This window comes from Conger conger, chromosome 10 (genome assembly GCF_963514075.1).
Source record: "Conger conger chromosome 10, fConCon1.1, whole genome shotgun sequence".
In the NCBI taxonomy this organism is placed as follows: Eukaryota; Metazoa; Chordata; class Actinopteri; order Anguilliformes; family Congridae; genus Conger; species Conger conger.
Genome location: NC_083769.1, coordinates 32617917 through 32631007, shown reverse-complemented (window position 1 = coordinate 32631007; position 13091 = coordinate 32617917). Strand labels below are relative to the sequence as shown.

Sequence of the window (13091 nt, the reverse complement as noted above, 5' to 3'; positions counted from 1 at the left end):
ACAATTTAACCCTCAATTGACAGAGAAGTATGTCATTATATCAGTTGGTATAAGGCCTTTGCGTTTACTGTGCAATGAGAGCGTATCTGTGACAAAAGAATGTAACTGGCGGAGGCATTTCAAGACAACACATGCTCACTTCAAGACAACTTTCCCACTGGGATCTGATGCTCGCCGTCAGAAGATTCGGGGGCTAACTTCATGTTACAAGCAAAGATGTAGCATCCTACTTCGGGCTTGAGAGCTTGCTTTGAGTGGAATGTCATCAGATGGTAGTCATTCCAGCTGGCAGGGTCCGAAAAGGGCTGGGCTCATGAAATCAGCCAAGAGAAATTCCCTTATTCATGAAGGCTTGCGCTGTTTATCCTGACAATGTTTGGCTCAACTTACACATGCTAGTCGTCATTCTCGCATATGAATGCCATTAAAACAACAGCCCAGCACCTGCACCAATGCCCTGAAAACGTATGTACCTGACTTCACTGCTCTTGCTAGATCAAAATTGTTTGAATTTTTCTCATTAGATGTCAAGTACACCACCACCAAAGATCTGGTTTAAATGTCTGTTACAATGAATCTGTATGTGATCGAAAGCAAACATCAACTAACATTTTTTTTTACTGATTATAAATGATAAAAACAGGAAAAGGGCCCTGTGCAAAACCCTTTTGGATTATTATTTATTCGTTTTTAAGAAGAATTACTAAGGCCCAGACCCAGGTGATTTACTCGTTAGGGCTTCAATGAGTCAGGTGAGTATAATTCCAGAGCTGAAATTTTTATTCAGAGTTAAAAAGTAATAACTGACAGGGTTCCCAAACTTTATCACAGGGCTTTTTTTTTTTTTTTTTTTTTTTTTTTTTTTTTAATTAAATAAAAAATAATCTTGCTTTAAAATGAGAAGAAATGTGTCATGTTTAACGTTTAGAGATCAGATTCGCTTCTGTTCACTTGGATCATAATTGTGGAAAAACTGCAGGAACAGTTTGCGTGCCTTGCTCTTGATTTTTTATAGGCCCTCCCCCTTGTGGCTATGCAAAATATAACAGCTAAAATAAAACTTTAGCTCAAGCACTTTTTTCGAGGTGTCATGTTGTAAGGGTAATAAAGATTTGCAGCAGTGTCATTATCAGTGTGTTACAGAGCTATATACAGTAAAACTGGTTACTGTTCCATGATCCCTAATTTGAATGTCTTCTTATGCTGGCCCCATCGGAGAAAAAGACCATACACAGAACAATGTCATAAATATATATATATATATTTTTTAAGCTTTGATGCTTTCAAGTTTACGTGCAACCTTAGACATACAAAATTAACTTCAGTCAAATCCGAGACCGCAGACTGCTGAAACTGGCACATGCCACTCAGGCTTTCATTGACGTGATTTTCAACAGAAGAGGCTCTCAGGCACCTACGACTGCCACGAGTCAGAGACCTGGGGCCTCATTTATAAACGTTGCGTAGGCACAAAATAATGCGTACGCCACTTTCTAAGCAAACTTTGGCATTTATAAAAAACGAACTTGACCGGAAAATGTGCGGTCCTCCACGGAAACTCTGACCCATGCGTACGCACATTAACTGGAGAAATGAGAAACTGTGCCTTTAATGCTCGTGACGAGAAGTTGAAAATGATACACAACAGATACCACTGTATAAAATAAATCGAAATTGATTGTTGTTGATTGCATTCTTAAAGGGTTCTGATTTTCTGCATGTTTACACTAGGACTCGGAACTGTACTGTCCTCTCAGGTCCTCTGCACTTGTTCTTGTGTTTAATTTGCACTTTGTTGTACGTCGCTCTGGATAAGAGCGTCTGCTAAAAGCCTTGTAATGTAATGTAATGTAATGTAATGAAATATTACCTCTCACGTATCATAAATGAAGAGTTAATTTGCAAAAACGAATAAACAAACAGCTGTTTGATTGATGCTCCCTGGAGTGCCCAAAAAATATGATTTAGGATGATAAATATAAATGGAGATGTTGTTGTAAAATAATCCCTCAAATATGTAGACGAATTGTTAAACAATACTTCATGTTATTAAATATATTCTCATAAATAATATGGTGAACAGTCGGACAAATTGCGCTGCACTGATGCCGTTTACAATGCGTCAGTCGGGCAGATACGAGTGCATAGTTTCATATATTGTTATCATATTCATATATTATGTTTTATAATGTGTTTATTGTTATGTATTTTTGTTCGTTTTATCTCTTAATTTTGTAACTGTGTTTTCAATGGTGCTAGACAAATAACGTGTATTACTATTATTATTATTATTATCATCGTCATCATCACATTCGTTGTGCAGAACTGTTCGTCATTTACAATCAATCAGGATAATTCCCACACCTGTAGCTTTTCAGAGGCAATCAAATGGCTGAAATCCCTTTTCTTGGGCTTCTTTTCAGCGTTTGCCATTGTCGTCTTCGTGAAATGCATATTCATTAGGGGTGTTTCACTGCCTATTTATAGGCAACTGTGGGCGGGACATGAAGCTGGCAAAGTTGCGCCACACTTAGAGTTGATTGTGATTTATAAAGGAAAACTGGCGTGGGACGTGCGTATGTACTGTTTTATAAATTAGAATATTTTTTTGCGTACGCACGTCCTAGGTTTCATGCTTACGCAACCTTTTGACGTGAATCCTAAGCACAGTTTTATAAATGAGGCCCCAGAGCTCTAGTTAGGAAATAATAAGTAAATTTTTTGTGTGTTTTATTTTCTTTTTTTACAATAAAACCAAATCAAGATATCCTGTACCTGGCACATAGTGAAATCTTAGAAAATACATTGAAAGACTAAAAAGAAAAATTTTTATTTATTGAACTTCCCAACACTGCAATTTACCTGACCATGACTGACTAACAATAAAAAAATGAATTCAGTGAGCTGGGAAACTTAACGTCCCAGAGTAGACAGGATGCACTCCCAGACTGTCAGTTAATATAATGCTATATTGTACAAAGATACATTTGTATCTTGTCCATCCTTAATAGTGAAATAGATGGTTCTCTCTCTCACTCTCTGAATGTGTGTGTGTGTTTCTTTGTGTAAAGTTTTAATTTCACTTGCCATGTACTTTCATGCTCTTCCAACACAAGCTCATTTCACATGAGCTTGTGTTGCACATGCTTTTCAGAGCAGTTGAAATGAACCATAAATGAAGCAATGAACTTGTCATAGTTAATTAATTATTGATTATCGCTCATCAGGGCCTCTGTACTCGGCCTGTTTACACTGAAATCCATAGAGAGAGGAGAGAGAGAGAGAGAGAGAGAGATAATGGGTGACAATGAGAGGTTCCCTTCTGTAAAATGTAAGTTAACAGCCCTCCTCGGCTCATCAGTTGGGGGGAGAATGACATCTCTTTACCTGCTTAAATATTAAATGGTAACCCCTGCTGTGCTGAGATGTGTGCCCGCAAGAATCTACCCCAGCTATGCCTTAGAATTGCGGCTGTGTTTAATTTCATCATCTCTGTCTGCTCTTGTTGCTTGTCAAAATGGGATGTGGGGCAAGTGGAGGTGGGGCTGACAGTCTGCTGTTTGTAACGTACGTTGAGGACATCTGTGACCTCATTAACACTTGGCATGTAACATTAATCAACAAAACACACGCAGATTGTTGTTGAAATTATATATTCATGTGATTATTTCATTATTAATTACTTATCATATTATTAATTGTTTTTCCTTTACTAATTTCTTATACTATTATTGGTTGCTTATGCTGGAATGATCCAGAGTATACACACTTATTAAAGTATCATAACTTGCTTTGTGCTACTCAATATTATTTTCTGTAACTGTGTGAGTGGAGATGTCTCTCCCTGGTGCCTGAGAGCCTGCAGAACCAAAAACATAATACCTCATGACGGAAGCTACTATGGAGATTATCTTCCTAGAAGTAGGGAGTTAAAACAAGATAAAATAGATTATTCTCAGACGCGCAGTTAATTGCACAGGCCCCTGCGTACACGTCATGCTTCAATGTTTTTGAGAACATGCATCTGCATGACGTACATTGAAGGGGGAGATATGAATAAACAATCTATAGTAAGGAGAAGAGCGGTGGATTGTCTTTGAATATTATCCAGACAAAGGTCCTGGAACCTTTGTCCTTGTTTTTGCATGTAACTTGGACCCTATGCGCATAGTAAAGATTGGATTTTATTTACTGTCTCTGTCTCAGAGTGTTTTCTTACAGGAATAAATTAAAATTGCCACCACACAGATCCTATTCTTTCAATAAATGACTTACTTAAACGTTTGTTTTAAGTATGTGCTGCAAATTGGGTTTTTGTGAATTAAATCCAATCTCAGATAAAGAAAAACAGTCTGTGTTGAACAAGCAGAGACAGTGCACTGCGTTACGGATGGAAGCCCCTGTGACAGTAATGGTGAATTGTGTAATTTACAGTGCATGTGGGTCAGTGGGAGAGAATGGCACCTGATTAGCTGAAAGACTGGGGACAGATGGGGAAGACCACAGATGTCAAGCAGCTGAAAACAGTATACAAAAAATGTGTATACTGGAAGCAAACTCTTATGCACACACACAGCCACGTATCACTAGTACCACCAGTATGGCAGCAACTAGGGCTTTTCAAAATGGAGATGTATCAAACCCATGTTTAGCTCAGCATTCGGGATCTCATCATTATAAAACAGCAAAAGCCAGGGGTGGGGGCGGTATAAGGGCAGGGTGTTGTCTCCTATACAGAGGAGACTGAGCGATGTTTAATTGGTTAGATTTGAACAGTGATTCCACAGAGGGACAGAAAGGTAGGGCTGCATCTGGACACAGCTAGGCCCGGTCTGTGCTAGGCCTCCAGACATGGAGGCAGTGTGTCTCTCACAGTTGCACTCCCACTGCCCATCTGTTTGGTCTCTCTGAATTTCAGTTTGAAGATGCTTGATTGGCATGATACTGAACAACGCTGCCAAAGAAAATGTCTCATCTGCCTCTCTTGTTTTTAATTAGCTTTTTAAATTATAATTATGAGTGTATTTAAAGCAGTACATTGGTTTGTTTGTACTGTATTGTCTTGCAAACATTTGTATGGTAATGGTATTGTAACACCGTCTGCTAACATACTTACACTTAACAAATCCTGTGAAATTGGCCCTATCCTTCAGTCTGTTTTTATGCCTTTATTGAATGTCCTACTTTTATGGTTACAGGTGCTTTATGTAAAATATGTACTGATGTTCCTTTAGACTCTGACCTATATTTACTATAAACCTCTGGCCTATAAATACAAATTATAACTAAAAAAAAGAAAAGAAAATATGAAGGACATACTTGCCTATTAAGATATTAAGAAGCTGGCTTCAGTCCGACATTGTATGAAACTGGGTGATATTTCATACAGTATATGCTCTACACTTTGCACCTGCTGAGCTGGCTAATGGCTACACCTTCATCAAACATCTACGTACTAAGGTTACTAAGATACAGCTGAACTTTCTTCTTGAGCCACAGCCTACGTGTGTCCTAGAACAAAGGAATGTACACACACTGCAGAATCTACATACCGCAGCTTCTTAAAATGCAATAGAAAAGAAAAACCGAGTACTGACTGACCTTAATGTTCAGCGTCTTCAAAAGTTACATACCAAATCAGGAACAGTGTTTTCCTCAGACTTTAATAATCCATGTTTTTGGCTTCAATTATCATTCTTATCAGTGCTCCTTTGGGCTCTGGAACATGCTATTAATTAGACAGGCTCGACAGACAGGCTCCAGAATGCCCCAGTGCATTCAATGACGGTGTATGTCCAGCTGTATAACACTGTATACAATTTCTGTTTCTGTTTTTTCATTTCCAGCCTTTGGCCCGCTCCGAGAATCTGGCCGACCGTTCTCAAATAGCATTCAAATCAGGGGGACTGACCTTTGCCACTTCTCTTTATCTGTAGTCAAGCGCCTCCTCTCCCGGAGAACAAGTGTGTCAGATGGGTGTGCCAGAGGCAAGTGTGCATAATCTTTAAAACAATAACTAGAAGTGGAAAGTTCCTTTCTGGCACATCAAAAGCACAACAGAGCTAAAATGCCCTCCGTCTGCCAGAGGTAGCAGGATCTGAATGCAGGCCATGTACTCTTCTATGTTCAGGTGTGTTCACATGCGGAAATAATCATCTTTCTCCATTTGTTTCTGTCATCTGTTCCTGTTCATTCTGTTTAATCAAGTAGTTGCCATTTCCTTTTAAACAAAGTCACTGCAATGCAGTCTGGTGAAACTGCTTGATCGCTTATTGTAAGCTAATAGTAATGTACACATTGGTTCTGACCTAATAAGTCAAAAACACTGAGCAAACATTGCTTTGCAGGGAGTGATGGACAGGGCAGGGCTGCTCATTCTGTGCTACAGTGGAGGCCCCTGCCTGAGGGCATCCCCTGGCCTTAGCTACTGTGTGTGCCCCACTGCAGCTCCACACAACAGGGAGACCCCGGGAACTCCTCTCAGTGAGCGGCAGATTTGTACAGGCTTGGAGTGCACATGCGCTTGGAGTCAAAGCACATGAGCAACGACCAAAAACATTTTTAACCCTCCTATTGACCTATTCCTGTGATTAACAGCAGCCCTCAAAATACATTTTGATTTAAAATGTGAGTGCCCCTACCATTAGAAAAAAAAGTTCAACATTTGTTCTTTTTTACATTTTTATAAAGGTTATACACCATTATACACAAAGATTGTCACATGAGGCTAACCCTGCAGTTATGAACTCAAAGCTAAGTGCCAAACATCTACTATAGCCAAAAAATCTATTATGATGTGTTTTGTAGTATAAATGAAAGGGACAGATGGAAGAAACACAGTCAGGCTGAACTGTGAAGTAAAAAAAAACTGTTATTCACTGATTTATTGATGAGTAGCAGGTTGTTTGTACAGAAAAATATGAATTTTGGCTTTACAATTCAATTAAGAGGCATTATCACAGGGATCTGGTGAGAGTAGTTGGCCCTGTGGACATGGGGGGGGGGGGGGGGGTTCATAATATGTACACAACTGGAGGGCTACATTTGTATTGTACAGTGCACTGATGCTCATGTGCAGTTCTGTGCCTTAGAGCCTGTAGTCGGGGCGTGGGGGGGGGGGGGGGGGATTATGGTACAGTGTATGGATATGGTATATGGTTGCCATCAGGAAGCACACGCCACCCCCTGCCCCCCCCTCCAGCACATATAAACCTACTGCCCTAATTCTGAGGCCCATGGTTCGCTGCCTCCTGTTACATGCTGTATTGCAAGTGAAGTCATCCGGAAGAATCAGCCCCAGGAATCAGACATCATGCCAGATTTTCCCCTAAAGGGTTGGCTGGGGTGAAAAAGGTCATGTCGACGAGAAGTCAATTAGTGTCCCTGTGTACGTGTGTGTGTGTGTGTGTGTGTGTGTGTGTGTGTGTGTGTGTATGTGTGCAGGCTACGTACTAGCCTACATCTGTGATCCCTGCAACGTAGTCCTGGGCTTGGAAAAAAACTGCTACAAATTAATTCTGCATCACACAGTACCAATTCATTAGCTATATACAGGATGTGGGTCAATATAATGAGGAACAATATTCAGTATGACTAACTGCAACTCTTAGCTACAGGCAATTTGAACAATCTCTTCAAAATAATGGCCTCCCCTTCCTGTTTACTCCCTTAGCGTTTGTCTATTTAATGCAGAATGTATACAGTTCTATCTCCAGTGAATTAGGCTTATTTTTAAAATCACAAAATAGTGCATAGGCTCCTAAAACAGAACCTGCAATACAAGTTGCAAGTTATTTAGAGCAGAATATGCATCTATAGACAAAGATAAGCTGTTCCACGTGCATAACGGAAAACTGTCTGGCACGGCCGGTGTCTGTTTTACTGCAATTCCATTCGAGACGATAAGCACAATCTCATTGAATGCACATTGAAAAAAAGGACCCCCACCTCCCAATTAGCATATTCAGTAGTATTAGATGAATTCCACAAATGACAGCTGTAGTGAAGTGGCCATCAAGATAATACTCTTAAGGGAGACGCTCGTAAGCTCTTTATGGCTCATGGTACAGCGGGGCTGCTACACCACAAACAGCATTTCCAGTCAGACAGAGGAACGCTGAGTCACTGAGCCCTCCTCCGACAACGCGGATCTGAGAAAAAAACAGGCCTTCAGCCTTACAGAACCTCAAGCACAGAAACATTGTATCTTTTAAAGCATCTGAGATTAAAAAACAGTCCAGCCAAGCCTCTACAGAGGCATACAGGAAATACAAGCTGCGGCTACTTCGGGGAAGTATGTGCCACTGCACACACCCATACAGACACACACCATCTCAGCTACTAGCTTCCTTCAATATGACCAAACACAGCACATTAATAGCTACATGACACAGATAGACAAAACACTTCCTTGAAGAATAGTTAGTCATTTACAAAAATACTGCACACAAATGTGCAAGCGAACTTGTGTGCAGTACTGAATAGACTAACCGGAAAGACTAAATAGGATGTGACGTAGAATCACTGCTGTTTTCGATGCCTATCTGAAGCCTAAGTATTGATACTCTGCAGGATGAAAACCGGGACTTCTCCAACCCCTGTAACATTCAGTGCAAATCAGCTTGGGAGTCTTCAGTTACTTGTGGTGCTGAGTGAAATTGGGCTCCAGAGGGAGATTCTTATAAAAGGGCACAGTACAGTATGTAACATTATCTTTTCCGTGAACGTTAAACAGAAAAGATGCCTTTGTATACTTGTGCTGTGGCTAGTGTTACAGATGCAGGGACAGGGCAGTGGCAATGAGTTCCCAGGCTAGAATTGATTGGCGGTGGTTTCTGCAGCCTCTCCACTTCATTGGGGTCTCTCCCAATCACCAGCATCAATGTTTTACATGGTCTCAAGAGCTTATGACTTGGGTAGTACAGAGATTTAAAGAGGAGTCAAAGGCAGTGACAAGAATCATCATAAATAATGCATGCGTGACAGGGTAAAATAAATCCCTTTAAGTGGCCCCTGAGAATTTCTGTTCCCTTTGGAGACAAACGCAGCTCAGATTCCATATTAGCAGCAAGGAACAATTGTCCAGCACCCACACCATCAAGAATGGAACAGTCATTAAATGCCCTGAATGCAACATAATACATAGGCAAAGTGGCTTAGAACTGAATTCAAATTCAAAAGTGTTTCAGTAAAATAGTTCCTCTTGTTTTATTGAATTGTATTTTTTGACACTGTTGTCACAACATCACCTATTCTCACAACATTACCTATTCTCACAACATCTTACTGAACACTGTACAAAGATTTAAAAGTTTTTTGTACTTTTTAAGACATTTCAATTTATTTTTTCTGTTTTGTTAGAGGAAATTCTACACTGAATTATTTCTAGAATCAGTGGAATTCTGTAGAATAACAGAAAAAATGTAAATACCACAACAAAATGTCTTGATTTTAAAAATACATATTCATCCATTAGTGTACAATTGATATACAGTGTTTGTGGTCATAAAAACGCTTTCTTTTACGGTTTAACTTTGTTGTCTACTCTTAACGACATTCTCATGTTTTTGACAGTTACTTCCGCTAAATATATAATCACTAAAACGAATTATTTCAGTCTTAGAAAAATGAATACTCCGTAGTGTTGTATCCTCCTGTCTGACACAGTTTATAACGCAATGTAACCTACCACAATCCCGTTCAAACGAGGAAACAAATCGCTTGCACGTATGGTATTAATGCTCTAGAACAACTAAAGAAACGAGCAATTTAGTAGAAAACATCACGTAGCCTACAATGTCTGGAGGCTTGATGCGCGGAACAGGTGCAGATGTATGAGTGAAAATTATTGTCGCGTGGCCACAGGCAACGGACTGCTTCAAGCTAGATTGTACTATAATTTGAGTCAAAAATAACATGCGCGGTTCTTTTGTTATGTTGATACTTCCGACACTGCTAAGCCAACCGGGGCTGTCCTCATTCGACACCATATCACAATTGTAACTGTGAACAGCAGCAATTGATGATATGGTATCCAAATAGGCTACCAACCTAGAGCCTACAATTGATGCAAATGAATCGCCAACAGCATCGATGCAATTTGACAGTTAAAATGTAAATATTAATATGTATATAATTTTGTCTCCATTTACCTATGTAGCCAAGACACACCCTCTAAGATGCTGTCATGGACGCGGAGGCAAAGCCTGCTCAACGTGGCAGAACGAAGTCAGTTAGCTAGCTACAGTAGCTAACGTTACAATACAAAAGATAATGCACAACATACCGTTATTATGTCCATTATTCTGATCATACCAGTGAAAACTATTATGGCCTTTAAGATGATAACGGAAAAATACGAACACATTTCCTGTCATAGCTGTAAACCAACAATGACCAGGATTGTAAACGTATTAATATCCTAAGAAAATGTGTAGCTAACGTGTACGACTTTGTTACACGGGGTACAGTGTCACGCCGAACATGAAACCAAGCGTAGTTTCAACCGGATTACATCCGCCAAAAATTCCGACTATTTTTACATAACAGGATGCCACCGCTCATAATTGTAGTGCAACTGAGAAATTAGCAAACTGAAACCCTTTCACGCGCGGGTACTGACACGAAACCTGTATGCACATGTTCAAGATGACCACGTTTAACAGCCATCATCCCAAAGATGTGATAGGCTTACTGTGACAAAATCAATGGAATTATTAAAACAAACTGTACATGTTACTACTAGATACTTACATGACGATGACACGGTACATATCTTTATCTCTGTCATTTTGTCTTCTTTTTAAATTAAACATTTACAGCAATCATTTCCTTCCTTCCTGCGGCCCATTCATTCTAACGAATACACGACCAGTACAACTGTGGTTGAGCACCACTCATCTCAAATTCAAAGCAGAGCTCTGAAAACCAATGAGATCAGCCCCCCATGGCGCTATAGCACGAGGACCAATAGGTATTTTCCGATTAAACCGCACCCATAACAAGCATATTATTGCAATACTCATACATCGCTTGATGACATTTTGAAACGATACGCAATATCCTATGCGGCTGTTAATGAGAATGTCCGACTGTAACTACAACGGACTAGCACGTAGATGCACTGGATCGTTCATATTCCAAATTATTATTTAGTAAAGCTACGTTATTAAACACCATTCAATTAAAGAGAAAGTTAGAGCTACCTGTAATGGAGATTGGAGATGTGGAAAGATGCTGAGATGGGTGGGTAAACAAAGAGCGTTTAAGATTCTGCAGCTGACTGAGAAACTCATCCTTATGCTTTTTATTAGGGGTGTATGCAAAGGACCCCAAAGGACATACACACCTAGAATGACTTATGGCACAGGACTTTATAACATACCCAAGGCTGTGCCTTTCGTACATTTCTATACATTATCCAGGGTTATATCGTAGGCTATTTTCTCTACTGTAAGGAAATTCAGTATCACAATGTCTCTGACAGGACAGATACAGTAAAACTGAGCAGTGAAACTTAATATATTTAGTGTATGGTAATGTACAGAGATCTAGAGACTGGCTAACGTGCAGACAATGACGGTAAGGCAATGCAAGAGTGCATGTACTGTACGAAGGACTCGCTCTAATTCAAGTAGTAATAGTGTTTTTTGGTTTTCCATAATTTTAGTTCTATTGAACAAGTACTGAGACATTAATCAGAGCTGTATCCTGCTCGATTTAGCAAATGGTAATATGAAACTGTCTACCCTTGTCTTTTTGAAGACAGATATCAAACCTCAGATAAGCCAAATAAGGCATTGCTTGTATGCAACACTTGTCAGAAGCAAAATAATCTCCAAACCTACAGTGAAGATCCTGAGGTTTCCTCACATACATTCACAATATTCAACACCGTTTTGTTCATGATTATTGTTCAGACCAAATAAACACTAAATATAGCTGAAGATCATGAGAGGGCATAAAATGACAAAATCAAAAAAGTAGTGGATTTTTTAGATAAATAATCAGATTGTTTGATTCATTAAAACAATACAGCCTCATGCTGCATTTATAATTACAGGCACAGTTCAATTGTCAATAACAATAGCATGTTATACACAACAGCATTCATCAGCTTTACTCTGAGATGACAATACAATAATGAATGTCTTATGAGCACAATATACAGTAAGTATGACTGACTAATCCAAGGAATCCAAGGAATCGCCACCTTAACGTGGTGGAGGGGTTTGTGTGTCCCGGTGATCCTGGGAGCTATGTTGTCGGGGGCACTAGCGTTAGCCCCCAGTAGGGTCACCCAAGGCAAATTAGTCCCGGGGGAGGGGCCATATAAGGACTCCATGATACGGCCTCACAAGCACCAAGATACCTCGCCCGGAAAAGGGAAACCGGGACCCCCTTCTGGAGCCAGACCCGGGAGGGGAGCTTGTTGGCGAGCGTCTGGTGGCCGCGCCTTATCCCATGGTCACGTGGGGTTGCCACCCTGTGGGCTCACCACCTGCAGGGGTCGGCATTGGAGTCGGGTGTTTTGCCCAACGGGCACTAGGCAAAGGCGGGGATCCGGGTGTGCTGATCCTCGGCGTCGCAGACTGGTTCTGGGGACTCGGAACGTCACCTCTCTGGTGGGGAAGGAACCGGAGCTAGTGCAGGAGGGGCGGAGCGGTACCAGCAAGATATAGTTGGGCTCACCTCCACGCACAGCACTGGTTCTGGAACCAAACTCCTGGAGAGGGGCTGGACTCTGTTCTTTTCTGGAGTTGCTCAGGGTGAGAGGCGCCGGGCGGGTGTGGGGATACTCACAAGCCACCGGGGTTGCTGGCGGGGTCATGAGAGTTTGCCTATCCAGTCCACATGTGCTTTGTGGACTTGGAGAAGGCTTTCAACCGTGTCCCCCGGGGAACCCTGTGGGGGGTACTGCGGGAGTATACGGTACCGGGGCCGTTGTTACGAGCCATCCGGTCCCTGTATAACCAAAGTGAGAGCTGTGTCCACATCCTCGGCACAAAGTCAAGCACGCTTCCAGTGGGTGTTTGACTCCACCAAGGTTGCCCCTTGTCACCGGTCCCGTTTGTGATATTCAGGGCCAGGAT

The 13091-nt window shown here is 40.9% G+C and overlaps 1 protein-coding gene across 3 annotated transcripts in view; it reads right to left on the bottom strand.

The window, feature by feature from the left end:
* slco4a1 (solute carrier organic anion transporter family, member 4A1) overlaps window positions 1-10891 on the bottom strand; it is a 37909-nt gene extending 27018 nt beyond the window's left edge. For 2 of the 3 annotated variants that reach the window (XM_061257722.1, XM_061257727.1), the window contains exon 1: window positions 10753-10891. The gene's annotated coding sequence lies outside the window, so the exon portion shown is untranslated. Of the gene's footprint in view, window positions 1-5601; window positions 5901-10752 lie in introns of those variants that run through there. The other variant, XM_061257723.1, reaches the window with a different exon arrangement.
* Window positions 10892-13091: the final 2200 nt, after the last annotated feature.